This window comes from Equus caballus, chromosome 12, assembly GCF_041296265.1.
Source record: "Equus caballus isolate H_3958 breed thoroughbred chromosome 12, TB-T2T, whole genome shotgun sequence".
Lineage (NCBI taxonomy): Eukaryota > Metazoa > Chordata > Mammalia > Perissodactyla > Equidae > Equus > Equus caballus.
This window is the reverse complement of record NC_091695.1, coordinates 45,613,384-45,630,473: the sequence shown is the minus strand read 5'-3', so window position 1 is coordinate 45,630,473 and position 17,090 is coordinate 45,613,384. Positions and strand designations below refer to the sequence as shown.

Here is a 17,090-nt window from a genome sequence, read left to right as displayed (position 1 = left end):
CCGGCTGCCCACCTGCCTGGAGGACAGCGATGGGAGAGCAGAGGTTCACCGAGCACCCACTCCGTGCCCCGCGCCCAGTCCAGGAAAAGACTTGCTGCAGACTTTTCCCTCAAAGCTGAGACAGCCGCCCCTGGACAGCTTGGGGCGCGTCCAGATACGGGGAGAGCAGGCGGCGTTTGGGGGAAGGTGGGGTCACCCCAGCCGAGGAATCTGAGAAGGCTTCCTGGAGGAGGTGTTTCTGATGTGCCCTTGCTGAGACAGGCAGGAGCGGGTGGCCAGGCAGGGGACACAGCAGGGGCAAAGGGTGGGAGGTGGCAAAGCCTGACCGAAGGGGAGGAGGGTGTGGGTGTCGGGGGAGGGAGTCGAATGTGCAAGCTGGGTGGCCAGAGCCAGGACCACTGGGCAGGGGACAGCCAGGCCAGGAGAAGAGCAGACGAGGCCCCGCTGGGCAGAGGAGCCCGCCCCCTCCCCTAGTGGCTTCTCCTCGCCTCCTCTCACCCCAAGAGTGAACGACCAGGCATTTTTTGGTGGTAAAATTGACACGTGTATATTGCAAAAGCAATCAGAAGACACGGAAGAGGATGATCTGGGAAATAAAAACCCTCAAATCGCCCTGCTCAGAGGTAATCCTGGTTAACATTTTGATGCAAGTCCTTCCAGTCTTTTTTCTTTCTTTCTTTCTTTTTGGTGTGGTGAAGAAGATTGGCCCTGAGCTAACATCTGTGCTAATCTTCCTCTACTTTTTATGTGGCATGCCACCACAGCACAGCTGCTGAGTGGTGTAGGTCCTCACCCAGGATCTGAATCCATGAACTCTGGGCCACTGAAGTGGAGCATGAGAATTTACCCGCTATGCCGCCGGGCAGGCCCCGTTCCAGTTCTTTTTCTATCTCCCCACATTTACACTCCTGTTCGTTTTGTACAAATCATATCACTGTATTGTTTCAGAACTTTTTGTTCTCACACGACAATGTATTAGGTATGAAACCTTGTCATCCAACTGCTTTTTAATAAAATTCCCTTTTGAAATATTGAAACGTATCCACGTAGGAAGGGAAGATGCCAAACCCAGCCCCAAACAGAGGAGTGAGCGAGATGAGACAGGAGGAGGCAGTTGGGGTGGGGAGGGTGCCCCGAGAGCCTCTGTGAGGTTCCGCGTGGGGTGGGGCCCAGGGTGCAGACCACCGGGGAAGTTCATCTAATGGAGACAGCAGGACGGAAACCAGCCGGCACCTTCCCAGCCTCCTCTCCTCTGCTCAGACTCTTCCTTCCCCCCGGGTCACCGTCCCGCAGGGTCGGCACTCAGCGTCACTCTAGGCGTCTCAGTTCTCTGATCAGCCCCTGCACAGAGGCATCCCCCAGGGACGCCCCCAGTTTACCTCCTTCAGCTCCGTCACACAGTCCGTGACCCTCTTGTTGCTTATTTGTCATCAGCCCCACCCACCCCACCGACTGAGCGCCCCAGGTGGAGGGAACTGTGTCTGGCACGAAGCGGTGCCCGCCAGACAGGCGTTGAAGGAACCCTGACTTACCCAGCCCCCGGGTCACACAGGGCCCTGCGTTCAGGGGCCTCCTCATTTTGGAAGAAGGGCCCTCCATTTTCGTTTTGCACCGGACCCCACAAATGACGTAGCCGGCCCTGCTGTTCCCGCTGGCAAGGCCGTGTGAGCCATACAAGCGATGCCGGGTGTAGCGCTGGCTGCAGTTACTGGTACCCGGTCAGGATTGAGCACTTGGGGCTTGGGATTACTTCTGTGAAATAGGCGGGCTCGTCCGGCCCTGTTTCCTTCAAGAGCACAACTTTGTGTACTGTGACAGTGCTGTCTGGCGGAAAGCGATTTCTATTAGAGCAACAGGGCCACCCCCACCCCGCCCCTTTGAGCTTGGCCAGGCAGGGGCAAGGGAGGGAGGGAGCTGGGGATGGCAGGGCAGGCATTGGCGGGCTCAGAGAATTCTCCAGATTAGACTTGCATGGTCTCTGCAGCGGCTGCAGGAGGTGGCTTCCCGGGGTCCTCCTGCTGAGAAGGGAGCCTTCTCGTTCTGAACTGTCCCTCACTGGCCTGGGGTCACCCCGCTGGGGGCTGGGGTGGCTGGCTACCTGCCTTTCTGCCCCAGAGCACCGTGAGCCAGGTGAGGCGGGCGAGGTTCTTCCTTTCAATCCTGACGTCGGCTCTGCCCGTGAGCACAGGGCGTGAGTGAAGTCCACGTGCCCCTCTCCTGGTGCGGGGTCTCGGGCATGGTGGTCCTGATGTGGGGAAGGGATGTGGGTGTTGAGACCTGAGATCTGGACCCACGTGCTTCTAATGGGCTGTGTGACCCTGGGCAAATCATTGAACTCGGTCTGAAGAGACAATGACCCGTCGCAAAACTCAAACGAAAGAACAGAGGAAGGAAGCGTTATAAACGGTAAAGTGCTGGCCACCTCCCATGGGGTGGGGGTGGAGGAGGTTGAAAGGCACTGGGAACCTAAAAGGTTTTGCAAAGAGCAAAACCCTCCACATGAGGCAAGAATTCCTACTTGGTCCATGGGACCACTTCTCCGGAACATTCTTCAGGTGCACCCCCGCCGAGCCCCCGCGGCAGGAACCCAAGCTTGGGAAATGGCCTGGTCTCTTCTTTATCAGCCGGGGGACCCCAGGCTGGAACCCAGGACCCTCGGACTTGTGGATGCCCGCTATGAGCTTCTGCGAGGAGCACCCCCGTGGCCTAATTTGCAGAAACAAAGGGCCTCCATCCATGTTAATGACCCTCTGGGGACCTGCCCGGCGCCTTTGTCCGTGCTGTGCGCTGCCTGTAATCAGCGGGGCTCCGGGGCTCTGGCCTAATTTGGAGGGACAGGTTTTATCATCACCCTTAATTCGGGTGGCCCAATCTGACAGGCCCACGACCCTCTGTATGGAAGGACCACGTCACAGATGGACTTGTCCCCAAGCGGCTCACCCTGGAGGGCTGGGGAAGAGGGGTGGGGAGGCGGCGGCGACGGGGGAGGCTCGGGGTGAAGAAGGGGCCATGGCCGGACCCCTCAGGCAGGCCAGCCTCGGGGCCAGGGGAGGGGGCACTATTGATCCGATCAGTGACTGGTAACTGCCCCCTCCCCGGGCGCATGCTCCACCTGCCCACCAGAAGGGTCCGGTGCCACCAGGGCCAGGGGATGGGCTCCCGGGAGAGGCGGGCAGGGCAGGGTGATCTGACCCCCGGGAGAGGGCGAGTGAAAGCCTTTGGCTGGCTCCTGCCTAAAACCGCTGAGCAAAGTGTTGGCAGATTTGGGCTGTGGCATCGTAACCACAGCATCTGAGCACCTGTCGGGTACCAGGCACGTGACAAATAGCCCATTGCTTACCTTACCTCATCACGGGAGGAGGCAGGACACCGTCCCCTCATCGAGGCTTTCCTGAGATCCCAGGGCTGGCGAAGGTTGGGCTGAAGGCCCAAACCCCGGGCCGGGCTTGTGCGTCCTGCCACCTGGCCTCGCCCGCCCAGGAGACCCCCGCAGCGCCGTCTGGGTTTGCGCACGTGGCTGCCGCGTCCGGTTGGGTTTGCCCAGAAGCGGAGCTGGAGGCGAGGGTTTGAGTCTAAGTGCTTGCTGTAGACTGAATGTGCGTGTCCCCCGCAAATTCACCTGTTGAAACCCGAATCCCCATGGGATGGTGTTAGGAGGCGGGGCCTTTGGGAGGTGATGAGGTCATGAGGGTGGAAACCCCCGTGATGGGATCAGTGGCCGTGTAAGAAGGGACTCAAGAGAGCTCGCTGCTGTCTGCCCTCTGCCCCGTGAGGGCGCAATGAGAAGATGACCATCTGGGGACCAGGAAGCAGACGCTCGCCAGACGTGGGACAGGCAGCGCCCCAATCCTGGGTTCCCAGCCTCCAGGACTGGGAGAAGAAAATGCTGGCTGTTTCAGCCCCCGGGCTGCGTACTGTGGTGGAGCAGCCTGCACTGACTCAGACGGCCCTGTATTTGGGAAGCCATCCCAGCAAGCATCGGAGTGGGGTGGGGCTGGCCTTCCGCTGAGGGGCTGGGCTCCGGGTCTGCTCAAGACCCCTCACCCTCCTTGGGCCAGCGGGCCCCCTGGGCACCTTCTTGTTGGTTGGCAGAAGCACAGCTTTTGTAGGGAGGTTCCAAACCTCTGCTCATCCCGCTGCCAAGCCCTGCCTCGGCGGGGCCAGCAGGACATTCTGCCCCACGCGGGAGGAAACGCCAAGACGAGGGGCAAAGGGCGTGGAGGCGGGGCTGGGAGCATCAGGGACCAGGGAGCAATGGACCACAGCATCCTCCGGATTTCCCTGTCTGCTTTCAGCACAAACTCCAAACTTGTGGAGTCAACAATGCTTCCGGCCATCGTGCCCCAGCCCCCTGGTCCCTCCACCACGGCGCTGCAGTGGCCCTGCACACGGCTTGCGCTCTTCTCCCTCCCTCAACGCCCTTGCTGCCTTCTCCAGCCCTGCTTCCCCTTTCCTTCCTGCCCAAGGGTCCCCTCCTCCAGGAAGCCTTCCTGGACTCAGGTCCCCACTGGGGCTCCCTTTGACCCTTCATCCTGCCATGTCTCCCTCCACATCCACCTGTGGCCCCTGCCTGCACCATCTCTTCTGCTAGACGATGATCTCTTCCAGGTCCGCAACTGCGTCTGGTTGCCCTTCTCACCCCGGGGCCGAGCACAGTTTCCGTCCCACAGGAGGTGCCCCTGCCCCAAATTTGAGGAATAAAACGAAGAAGGAGATGAGTAGACAAGACCTATTCTGGAGTTTTCTGACTGAGAAGAGGGGCAATCTTTACAAATATGGTCAGCACGCATCAGCTCTGATGTTTCCCAGCCCTGTGCCCACCCTGGGGGTGGAGACCCGGAGGGAGAGGAAAATGGAAAATGGTCCCCATCCCGACCACATCATTGGACATGAGGCTGTGGCCCACCCAATGAGACAGACCAGTGCTATTTGTTTGATTTAATTTAGTTCCTTTCAATTCAACTCAGCAAGTGTTTTCTGAGTATTTCTGAGGGGTGGCGGGCTAGCCTGCACCCGAGGGCTAGCCTGGGCCCTGTCTGCATTGTGGGGTGCAGAGGAAGTGTACCCCCCCCGTCTGCTTTCTGGATCCTTCCGGCACGGTGTGGCCAGAGGTCTACAGGAAACAGGGATTGGCAGAGCAGGGGTGAGCAGCTGGTCTGGGGTGAGGCTCCGGGGTCACAGGCTCAGGTCCTGACACCACCTCTTCCTGGGGTGGGCTTCACTGCCCCTCCTGGCATTCCCACGGGCTCACCTGGTTTGACTCGAGAAGACGCCACGTGGCCTCATCTGTTTCCTTGTCTATCTCCGCCATCGGACTGGAAGCTACTGGAAGGCGTGACCCTGCCCTGTGGCCTGGGCCTCCCCAGGGCCCCTGCAGAAGCCTTGGGGAGTGAGTGCATGACGCAGTGAAGCAGTGGTTGGCACACTGGCTCCTTCCGTGACACCTGGTGGCCTCCGCCCCGCAGGCTCCTTGCTCAGGACAGGCTCCCAGGAAGGGGCCCTGAGCAGAGCTTCTCGGGGGCAGAACCTCCTCTGGAGGAAAGAGAGAAACACAGTGGCTGCGTGCACAGCTGCCCCTTCGCTGCCAGGCCCCGTGGCCATCAGCACCTCTGCGTAACCAACACCCCAGAGCACGGGGCTTAGAACAATGGCCGAGTCTGCAGGGGCCGCGAGGCTGGGCTCAACCTGGTGGCCTCTGGGCTGGCCGGGCTCCTGCGTCCACCATCAGCTGCGGGTCTGGGAGAGGGCTCTGCCGATCGGGCCTCCGCTCTCCCGTCTCCGGCGCTCGCCGGGACGTCACAGCCCATCGTGCCCCAGCAGGCCGCCAGGCCGTGCTGCGGGTGTGGGGGAGCCTGGGCAGCAGGCCTGGCTCAGAATCGGCCCCGTGCCACTCCCACCACGTTCTGTTGGTCAGAGCAAGTCACAGGCTGGTCCAGATGCCAGAGACAGACAGACTCACCCCTTCCTGACGGGAGGTGCTGCAGAGTCCCGGCACCAAAGGCGTGGGTGCACGGGTCTTTGTGCCCAGTACCCCCAGGAGCACAAAGAATTGCCAGGCAAAGGTGCCAGTTGGGGGAGCTCGTCCCTGCCATGTTGCCTCTGCTCTGTCATCTCTGCGTCTCCCAGCCGGCACACGGCCTCAGTGACCCCGTCTTGCAGGCTCCTGTCTATTCTCTGTCACGCACGGGCAAGGATGAAGCCCTAAGAGAATGCAGTGTCCTGGGCCAAGGCTCAGGCCCCAAATGGCCCTGATGTGGAGTCCCAGGTCCCCCGGGGGGAGGATGCCCAGAAGGGTAGGGCCTCCAGGACTGGCCCCTCCTCTCGGGTCTTGCAGAGGCCTGGCCCCTGCAAACTGGCCTGTTCCTCACGGTGCAGTGGCTGCAGGGGTGACCATGTGCAGCTCCGTGCCCAGGCTTGCTGCGGGGTCAGTTCAGCGCCCAGGAGGGTGGCCCAGGAGGGGAGAGGGGCACTGCCCCGGCACAGGCGGCTGCTCCGGGCCCTGAAGCTCCTGAGGGGGCAGCCGGCCTGACTATGGGCCTCAGCCAGGCGGTAAATGACAAAGCAGCCAGATGAGGGCATCTCGGATGTCCTCGAACTGGGAGCCCACAATGAGCCACTGGAGAGCGAGAGTTGGCAATCGGGACAGCAGCCCAGAGCAGGCGGCAGCTCAGGCAGGGCCCGGCACTTTGAAGCTCTTTGTTGAGCCCCGATTTCCCAGAGGGCTCACATGTGAGTCTGTAAGTCCGGCCTCACCAGCCAGGGAGGACAGGCTAACAGCCGCTCTAGGGTCAGTGCATTGCACAGAGGGTTCTGCCCCAGGACTCTGAGAGGACGGAGGGGTGCTGAGAGCAGGGCAGCTGCTCTGGTGGATGATCCTGCGGTCACACAGGGCCAGCCCTCAGAAGGGCTCTGCATTGAGGTCAATGCCGTGCTGTCCTGACTACACTTCCTCCTTTTTTTTTTTTTTTTTTTGGTGAGGAAGATTGGCCCTGAGCTAACATCTGTTGCCAATCTTCCTCTTTTTGCTCGAGGAAGATTGTCACTGAGCTGACATCTGTGCCAATCCTCCTCTATTTTGTATGTGGGATGCCGCCACAGCATGGCTTGATGAGCAGTGTGTAGGTCCGCACCCAGGGTCCCAACCCACGAACCCTGGGCCACCAAAGCAGAGCACGCAAACTTAACCACTACGCCACGGGGGCAGCCCCTCCCTCCTCATTTTTGAACCAGGCTCTCATTTTCATTTTGCAATGGGCCCCTCCGTTTACGCAGCCGGTCCTGCTTGTGAGCGCCACGTCGGGTTGGACCCGAGCTGCTGGCAGACGCCCGCTCCTCGAGGCCCCTGGAAGGCACGGGGAGCAGAACCCCCTCTCCACTCATGAAGGACCGGGCAAGGCGGGAACACACGAATGTGCGAGGACGTGAACGAATGAACGAATGAAGCAGCCTGGTTTGGTTTGCTAACTACACACTCGGAAGTGTGGACACAGCTCCTTCAAGGGCTGTGTGGTTCGGGCTGTGTGGTTCGGACTGTGGGAGCTGCTACTCCTCCGTCCTGGGCGGCCGGGGCAGCCCCCCAGGACCGCAGCTGGGACTCGCGTCCCCTCTGACGATTGACAGTGCTGGAGGAGACCCCCGGACTCCTGTCCGGCTCCCCCGTGTACCCCCTGCCCCACTGCCCACCCAGCCTGCGCCCTCCTGCTCCGCTGCCACCCCCAGGCCGACTTGGGGAGGAGGGAACGGCCACCAGCCCGGCCGGCTGAGTCCGCCGGGTCCCCGTGGGCCAGGTGGCGTGGTGGCTGCGCGGCGGGCGCGGGCCCGCTTTCATCCCTGGCCGAGGGGCCTGAGAAATCGCGGGCTCCTGAGAAGTCCTGAAGGGGCATTACTCAGACTGACACATCCCATTGCCCCCGGGCGCAGACAAAGAGGACCAGCCAGTGGAGGGTATGGCGCTGGCCTTGTGCGCGGCTGAAGGTTTTTTGAGAAAAAATGTAATCGATGACAATAGAGCACTTTGTTGCGGTCGAGGGCACCGGGGCTGGGCCGAGCGGCGGCTTCTTCGTTCCCTGTGATGAGAGCAGATTTAGTGCCTTCATTCTTCCCTCTGTCAGCGAGAACAATGTCGGGGGAGAGCCGAGGTTTCCCATTATAAATCACCATAAGCCCCATGGAAATCCCTCCCACCCGGGGCCGGGCGAGCAGAGAGGAGCTGGGGCCCGCGGCCCGCTGCCTGCTGCCCGCGCCCGGCTGGGCCGCCCGGATGGCCCGCGGGCGGCGCGGGGTGCGCCCCGGCTGCCTCCCGCCCCCGTGGGAATGGAGACTCCGGAAAAGCACTGAGCTCCACCCCGAAACGCAGGCACATGTCACGGAGAAAGAGAAAGGCGAGGCCTGCCCACCCCTTCAATTACAGAATGGGGAGCAGAGACACGGGGGTGCTTGGGGCCCCGTCCTGCCACCCAGGGGTCCGGGGAGGGGGGCGCTGACAAAAAGCCGAGCGTCTGGCTCAGTGTGTCCCAGGTGGTGCAAGCCAGCGGGAAGGCCTGCTGGGCCTGGCCTCGGCCTGCACTTTACAAAGAGAAAAACAGGTCCAGAGAGGGGCGGACACTTGCTCGGGGTCACACAGCACTCTGGTGGCAGAGCCGACCAGGACTAGGACCCGGGCCTCTTGCATCCAGACCCACTTCCCACGGGCTAGTGAGCCCCTCCTTGATCAAGTGCTATCTGAGCCAGAAATGCCACGGGATCCCCTCTGTGGGGATGGCTTCCTCCTTACCTCCCAGCAGCCTCACCTGGTGAGCACGGCCAGCCGCTTCTTCTCCCGTTCGACTGCATGAAACGTCCGCCTCCGGCCTCTTGAGACCACGTCAACAGGGAGGCAGGGCCAGACCCAGCACTGGGGGCTCCTGACCCCCTGGACTAACAGTGGGGCCCCCCCAGCAGAACCAAAGAACACCTTTTCGCCAAAAGACAAGACTTCCGGATTTTTAGAAAGTCTTCTTTTAAATTTCTTCCATTAGGCAGCCCTCCCCGTGGGGTCTGGGCTGGTACCCCACGTTCGAGTCCACGAAACACGCGCACACCCGCCTGGAGGAGAGGAAAATCTGACGGCCTGGGGAATTTTGCCGCCTGCAATGTCACGTCCCGTCAGGTCCGGGTGCCAAGCAGGTTACGAGACAACTCTGGGATTCAGAGCTTTTCAGATTTCAGAATTGGGCCCGGAGGCTGGGCTGGTGTTACTGTCAGGACAGCCGTTTTTATCACCTGAAGCTCGGCCCCATGCGACACTCCTGTCGCTCTTCTGTGTCCCCCGTGGTCCCCAGGCTGCTGAACACACTCGGGACAGGAGCCGTGGTGTTTTCTGGCTCTCTTCCTGGTTATCTGATGGAAAATAAAACCAGCCTCCGCTAATGACTGGCCTGTGGTCCCGCTTGAGCCCCAATTCCTCCACCTATACAGTGGAGGTGACAATCGCACCTGCCTGAGAGGCTGGGTCGGAGGATAGCCAGCCTGGAAAGCTCAGGAAAGGCTGTTACTATTACTGTTGCTGTTGCCACTGCACCAGGCAGATCACGATTCATTAACCAGGGGACAGTCCTTGCTGCCTCTGGAGGCCCCCCTCAGGTCCGGGGCTGCTCTCACTGGGCCCCCAGTTTCTTCCCAGCCTTATCTCCTTCTTCCCTTAACATTCTCTGCGCTCCCGTCCCCCTCGGTTCTCTGTTCCCAGCCCCGCTCTGTGATCTCTGCCTCCTGAGATCATATTCTTTTGCTCCTATTTTCCCCCCGGCCTGGAGTTCTCATCCTCATCCTCACGTTTCTAGAGCTTTCTGTCTTCCATCAGGGAGCCGCTCAGCGATCCTCGGTGAGGATGGCTCTTGTGAACTCCCCCCGCCCCCCGGCGTCCACAGGGACTTCTGGCGTCCCAGGGGCGGGAGTGTGTCCAGTTTCTCTCCGTAACTCAGCCCCTTCTCTCCGTCTGACCCCCGCCAACAGCGGCTCCCTCCTTCCCGTCCCCACCAGGGTCCCGGCCCCAGCAGCACTGCCTCGCGCTGGGATTCCAGCAGGGACTCTGGTGCCTGGCTTCAAATCCCAGCTGTCCCCCTTACCAGCTGTGGGACCCTGGGCACAGCGTCCTGGCTCTGTGTGCCTCAGTTTCTTCCTCCGTCGAATGGAGACAGGAAGAGTTCACTTTATTGTGAGAATTCCAAAGGTGTCAACACGTGCAAGGCGCACGGCAAGCGAGAGCAACAGCTAGTGCTCCCTTCCCAGCCTGTCGCCTCTGCCCTCACCTCCGGGTTTTCCCTTTTTACCGCATTTGGTGCCCTCTGTCCGTCTCCGCTGTTTGAAGGTGAGCCCCGAGAGCATGCGACTTATCTGTCTTGTTCTCGGCTCTGTTCCCAGCACCTGGCCCCCAGTGGACGCTCAGACAACACCTGTTAAATGAGTGAATGGATGGATGGATGGATGGATGGATGAGTGAACGAATGAGCCACTTCCCCAACCCCCAGCACAGCGCATGGCATAGGACAAATCCTGGTCACCGCTTGTCGAATGTCACTGCGTGATCCATCCATACAGCCACTCTTGCCAAACCAGAACTTCATGCCCCTTCCCCGGGCGACCGGGAAGCTCTCCTGCCAAGATCGTGGGTGCCTCCTGCTTTGGTCTTTCTGCCCCTTTTTCACCTGACTTGGCCGCTCTGACCACAAGACCACCGCCGCCTCCTTGAGCCGCCCCGTCTCTCGTTCCCTGGACAGCACGCGTCCCCCGCTCCCTCACCTCTGCTGTCTCTTCTCGGCCTCCTTCTTTCTTCTCGAGATTCTGAGTTTGGCTAAACGTTCCAGCGACGGAGCAGAGTACGAATCTGGCCGCCGAGGTCGCCAGCTGATGGATTTTTCCGGGTTGCGAAGCTGACATCAGCTGTGTCTTTCCCTCCGGAGCCTTAGTCACATGGTGCCAGCTGGTTCCTCTCTGGCCGGTGCCCCACACCGGACGGCCGTCTCTGGTTATCGGTCTCCCGTTGCTGACATCGTCCGAGCATCTCCTAGTGGTGAACCCAGGGGGCCGGAGGTGAGGACTGGAGGCCCTTTTCAACCTTCCTTCCCTCTCTCCGTGGGGTTACAGGCTGGACGGCAAGGCTAGGGGCCTTCTGAAGACCCTGCCCGTGACCTCCTGCGAGGAGCGTGGGTCAGCAGTCACCTTGTGGAGGAGCTGACGAGAGCCAGCTGCCCCCTCACCCACTCACTGCCTCCACCTACGCGCCCGAGGTCACCGTCCCCGGGGCTGAGCCGCACACATCCTGCTCCCTCTCTGTTTCCTCCACCGAGAGTGAAAACGAGAAGCATCTGCCCCGGACGGCACATACTGAAGACTTCGCGGGCCACACGCGATCTCTGTCACAGTGTTTCCACTCTGCCTTTGCAGTGGGGTCTGGAAGCCAAGGAGTGTGACTTTGGTCCCATAAACGCACCCGGAAATGTGAATTTTCTGTAACTGTCACGTGTCACAAAATATTCTTTTTTTGATTTTTTCTATCATTCAAAAAAAATTTTTTTCCCAATCATTATAAGCATTTAAGGGGCCAGCCCGGTGGCGTAGTGGTTAAGTTCGCACACTCCACTTCAGCGGCCCAGGGTTCACGGGTTTGGATTCCGGGCCCGGACCTACAGCACTCGTCAGTCACGCTGTGGTGGTGACCCACATACAGAATAGAGGAAGATGGGCACGGATGTTACCTCAGGGCCAATCTTCCTCACCAAAAAGAGGAGGATTGGCAGTGGACGTTAGCTCAGGGCTAATCTTCCTCAAAAAAAAAAAATGTATTTAAAAACCAATGTTAGCTCACAGCTGTACAAAAACAAGGCAGCGAATCTGTCTGGGGTCTGCAGGTTTGTCTCCTAATGCGTGATTTAGAACAAAGTAGATGTGGTACTTAAAAAAGAAAAGGATAAGCATTTGCCTACAGGATAGCAAGCTTCTCCTCACTTTTGTTTCTATCTCTGCAACGTTGGGGAAGCAATTCCATAGTCCCTCTCTTGTTCCAATTTGCACGTTTTCAGTGGACAAGGGGGTGGAGGATTTTGTCCCTGGTGGGGGCCTTTGGACTGTTCCCAGATAGCAGGTTCTCCTCCTGGCCTCAAGCTAGGGCTGCACCCGGCTGGGCGCACTCTGAAGAGCCAGCATCTAAACCCTCCCACCTCCACTGTCAGCCCTTCCCCAGCGATCTCAGAGGCTGGTGCAGACCCTGAGCGTCCAGGAGCCGGGCTCGTTGACTGGCCAACCAGCAGAATCTCTGCCGCGCTCCCCTGACACGTGGGGTGAGCCAGAAGGAAGCTGCGGTGGTTTTAAGCCAATAAAGTTTAGGGGATGTTTCTTCCTGCATCATGCATCTGTTAGAGGACATTATTCCTCATTTTTTTCTCGCCCCTTGTCATTTTCTATTGATTTATAGTATTCTCTCCCGCATTTTTCAGGGCTGTTGACGGGTTACAAATATTAACCCTTCTAATGACACGATTATTTTGTCACTGGCTGGGAATCTCTTAATAGGTGATTGGCGCCTCTAATTAACTACCGTCGGGAAGAATGGCATCGACTCCACGCTTCCAAGATCTGAATCGTCGTCTTTAGCGCACATCTTTTGACATTTAGCTCGCCGAGTGCTAACCAGCCTGCTTCAGCTTGCTCCGTTCCACGTGGGTACCTGTTCCAACCGCTTTATCTCGGGGAACCAGGCAGTTTCGGGGTTCCGAGCCGGATGTCGTAGCTGTGCCGGCCCGGAGATTTCTTTAATAAATGACTTTTTTTAAAAAAACAACTGGGTCTGGCTGGAATGATGACAGCAGCTTTTCTCGACAAAGCTGCCGTAGGGCACACCTCCGTGGACCAGTTCCTGAAAAAACACGCGATCTGGGAAATAGAGCCGATGGCCAGAGAGCTTGGGGAAACCCGCATGTGCCTTTGGGAAAATCGCCGGCCCTGTGTGGGGACACCTGCTGACAGCGGTGCCACGTGTTCCTTAAACTCTGCCCACGGAACACCTTCCCCCGGGACGCCATGAAATGTGTTTTGCTGAGCAACTGCCTTTGGGAAAAGCTTATCTACGGAGTGAAATTAGGGGTCCCATCACCCATTGCACCGGGGCTCGGAGCAGAGCCTAAATTATTTTTCGAGGACCCTCACAGCCATTGGTTAACCCGCATTCCAAGGTGGGTGGCTTCCCCTTCAGCCCTGAGACTGGTTGGGGCACCCATCCTCCCCTGGGACCTGGGGCCCTCGGGGTGCCACCCTGATTCTCTGCTGTGGGACCTTTGCCAAACTGTGGGTCCCAGACCGTGGGCGGAGAACAGGTGACGCGGCTCCCCCAGAGGGTTCTGAACTTGGCTGCACACGAGAATCACCTGGGAGCTTTAAATGATCCTCAAGCCCGGACCGCACCTGAGAGGAGATTAGATCATAACCCGGGGCGGAGCCGGGGACCAGGGTCTTTGTAAACTCCTGGGCGATTCCAGCAGGCAGCCAAGTTTGAACACCAGCTTCCAGGGCGGTGCCTCCAGCCCACGCAAGGCCCACCTGAGCGCCAGGGTTTGGTCCCATCTGTACGGGGGGTGGGGGCTTTGCAGAATCTCATGGGTATGAGAACTTGGAGGTTTGGATTCTGATATGCCCCCACTCTTGGTGAGAAGCTGTGCTCGAGCACAGCTCCAGAAAGCCTGGCCACCAGACGTCTGCATGCCTGTCGGCCCCGGCTCACCCCTTGCAGGGGGCCTGAGCCATACTCCTGGCCCCACAGATGCTTCAAAGCATCACTTCAAAGGATGCTTCAGCCATAAGCATCACTTCGTCTACGCAGGGATGTGGTCCAGCTGTTATGCACGCAGGCGTTGTCAAGACGATCTTGATAAGAAGGTCCTCTTCTTTTTCCAAAGTACGTGGAACCTGGCATCTCCCAGCGGCTTGTTTGTTTCATCCTGTGCACCTTGTAAATTGAATGGCAGAGCGTGCTTTCCTTTTTGCATTGGCTGCCAGGAAACTCAGAGTCAAATTTGCCATACTTCAGACAGCACGCACAGAGGACCTTATGGCATCTATTTTGACCACTAACTCTATCTCTGTTTTATCTTATGTTTCTCCCCCTTGTTTTCTTCTCCTACTAAAAATCCTGTCCTACTGTGTGTGTTTATTAAGCCACCACAAATCCCTTTTTTTTTTTTTGACAAAGTAGGGACATGAAGCCACAGTTAAACAAATGAAAGGCCCAGCTCCCTCGTCCTCTGTTTGACCATAGATGAGGAGTTCTCGGTTCTTCCCTCTCTGGGCGTCGCACACGCTCGGGCCCCACCTGTCACCCACGCATGGGCCGGCCTCTTCAATATCATACTCACTGGTACTGCATTTCCCGCTGGCCCTGGCCTGGGCTCCCCAAGGTCTCAGATCCTCCGTCTCATTACGTCTCAGGCCCCACACTGCTCCCAGCCCTGCACTCACACTGGCCTCTCTCCCAAGGGGAAACTGCCCTGGTGCTCCTTGCTGCCAGAGAAAAACCCTCAGGCTCATACGGTGATGTTGTTCCGTGGCTTTGCGGCTGCTTGTCCACACGACTCTCCCCCGCCCCCGCCCCGAGACAGCAAGGTCCTGGACGGCAGCACCTCGCTCCTGTCTCTCTCCACGTGCCATGGAGCCAGCTCAGGGCCTGACCCTGCAGGGCCAGCTCCCAGGCTCCAGAGTCCCTGAGATGCTATATCCCCCAGAGTTTGGTTCCGTCGTGCGGCAGGGGCCTGGGGACAGCCAGTGCTCGAGGGTCAGATGTCCACCTGGGCGATTGTGGGATGGAAGGGGTGAGCCAGGACGCTGCCTACAACACCGCCCTTAGGGCATCTTGGGTGCGAGTTATGAGTCGGCCTGGCTCCCACCTGTACCCCCTCACTTGGGAGCATGTGACTCTGGGCAACTCGCTTCCCCTCCCTGAGCCTCGCTTTTCTCGGAAGCAGAGTGGGTAGGAAGAGCATATCCTGCCTCGGGGAAGGAATGAGAGAGGGAAGAAAAAAGCACCAGAAGCGGGCAGCACAGTAGCAAGAACTCAGCACACAGGAGCCTCCGCTATTCTGAGGAGTCCCCTCGTGGCAGAAGCTCCTTAGAGACCAGTGACGCGAAGACCCCGGGGGTGTCCACGCTCCGGAGCAGGAGCGGCCATGGGCTGAGAGGTGAGCAGACGCAGGCTCTGGAACCAGATGCCTACTGTGTGCTGAGAGGAGCCACGGAGTCCCTCTGGGCCTCTATTTCCCCACCTGCCCCGTGGTGCCGCAGTGGGACTTGCCTGGTAAGGTGGCGAGGCCGAGGCAGGATGGGACAGGTGGCGCTCCGGGTGCGTGCCTGTGCCCAGCAGCGGGCCGATGCACGATGGTTGGGGGCGGTGGGTCGCCCTGGGACTTCTGACTTCACCCTCCCAGGCAGGCACTCAGCCTCCTCGCCCGACCGCCGCTGAGTCTCCGAGATCCCCTGGCCTGGCCTCTGTGTCACGGAGGCCCCCGGCGTCCAGCCTGGAGATTCTGGAATCTCAGAAACAAGAGTGGATCCATTTCCTCCGCTCCAACGGGAGATGCGAGCCGGCCTGGCCCTGCGCTGTCAGCTGCCGGGGCAGCTGGCTCCAGAGGCTGTTGCCGTGGAAACCCAGACTGATGTTCTGCTAAACAGCAAAATTATTTGTGGTTTCTCTGCCGAGTGTCCCAGCCGAGCAGGCCAGGACGGTGGCTGGGGAGGGGCGGGGGCTGAGAGCAAGGCTCCGGGAGGGAACCCCTTCTAGGGGCCGCCGGGCCCGCCTTGGCCTCTCCGCAGGGAAATGATCCAAAGACACTGAGATTTGGGGAGACGGAGGAAGGGCGTGTTTGGAAAAAAATTGTGCTGAGGTCAGCAAGTTTGCTTCCAAGGAGCTTCTGTGGGAGGAGGGTCCGGGGCCAGCATGCCCCTGGGAGTTGCAGGGGGAGGGTTCCCTTTGGTGACGGTGCCCACGCCCAGCCGTGCTGCTGGCGCTCCTCCCGCAGGAGCCTCAGCCCACGTGCAGGACAAAGGGGCCACGGCGGCCCTTCTTAGCATTTCCCGGCTCTGCCTTCTTTTGGCTGTGTGACCCCCCAGCTCCCGAGGCCTCCCGGAGCCTCGGTTTGCTTATCTGTAAAATGGGGGCGGTATTCCTTGCCCAGCTCGGGGTCAGGTGGGAAAGTCGGAGCGAGGGATCTGAAAACCGGAAGACGTTTGCCTTCTGAGGGGCGAGGGGTCTCCCATGAGGGGGGAATAAGGGGACTTGTGCAGACTTCCCAGATCGGTTTTGCTTTTCAGTCTTGCTTTTAAGTTCAGAAAGTAACTGGAACCAGACTTGTTATTAAGATCTGGGCACCTCGCTTCATGCCCATGAAGCAGGGTCTGCAAAGGGCACGGTCTTGCGGGGCGGTTCAAGTGGTGAATCTAATGGGGGGCACACTGACGGTGTGGAGGATTCCTCGGCCCCTGAGCAAGCAGTGTGGCCACGGAGGGCTGGAAGCCAGGCCCTGGCCAGGGGCCACAGACCCACACTTGTCGCATCCACAAGAATACAGAGTGGTGGATGGGTGGCCGGCACGTGCAGAGACGGGCTTACAAGCTGTAACCTCTCTCGGGAGACCTTTCAGCAGTGAGGGAGGGAAGGAGGCTTTAAATGGCAGGGAACTAACCCTGCACATCCTAGAAGACGACAGCAAATAACACACGGGTGGCCCCGCCCCCCCCCCCCCCCCCCCAGCCCCAGCAGACATCACTAATTGATCACAGCGCTCTTTCCTGCAGAGTCTAGACTCCCCCTCCCGAATCGTCCTCCGCCCAGCGTGCCGGGCCAACACCCATCAACCAGGTTTGCATGTGAGGCAAAACCCACTTGCCGTCCCCGTGCTAGACACTGCAGGAGGTCCCCTTCAGCATCCGTACACTGACGGCACCCCGCCTCCAGGGACGGGGGCTGGCACCGTCCTCAGGTGCCTGCTCCGCTTGGCAGCGGCCGTGCTCTGACTCTCCCCCAGGGCTGAGCGTCCCTGGGCCCTCCCAGCAAGCTGGATTTGCCGAGGAGC

General features: G+C 59.5%; 2 long non-coding RNA genes across 5 annotated transcripts; both read right to left on the bottom strand.

Annotated features, from left to right (window-relative positions):
* Positions 1-989: 989 nt before the first annotated feature.
* On the bottom strand, positions 990-6,795 carry LOC111775991 (uncharacterized). The gene is made up of 4 exons (XR_011423742.1): positions 5,252-6,795; positions 3,341-3,619; positions 1,533-2,245; positions 990-1,341 (listed from the first exon to the last, which is right to left on the bottom strand). It is a non-coding gene; the product is annotated as an uncharacterized lncRNA (long non-coding RNA).
* A 1,150-nt stretch (positions 6,796-7,945) lies between these two features.
* LOC106781476 (uncharacterized) lies at positions 7,946-15,836 on the bottom strand. Of its 4 annotated transcripts, none has more exons than XR_011423739.1 (5): positions 15,314-15,836; positions 10,777-11,041; positions 10,104-10,430; positions 8,790-9,378; positions 7,946-8,104 (listed from the first exon to the last, which is right to left on the bottom strand). It is a non-coding gene; the product is annotated as an uncharacterized lncRNA (long non-coding RNA). The 4 variants fall into 4 exon arrangements; XR_011423738.1 differs by having other exon boundaries at positions 10,287-10,430; XR_011423741.1 differs by having other exon boundaries at positions 10,308-10,430.
* Positions 15,837-17,090: the final 1,254 nt, after the last annotated feature.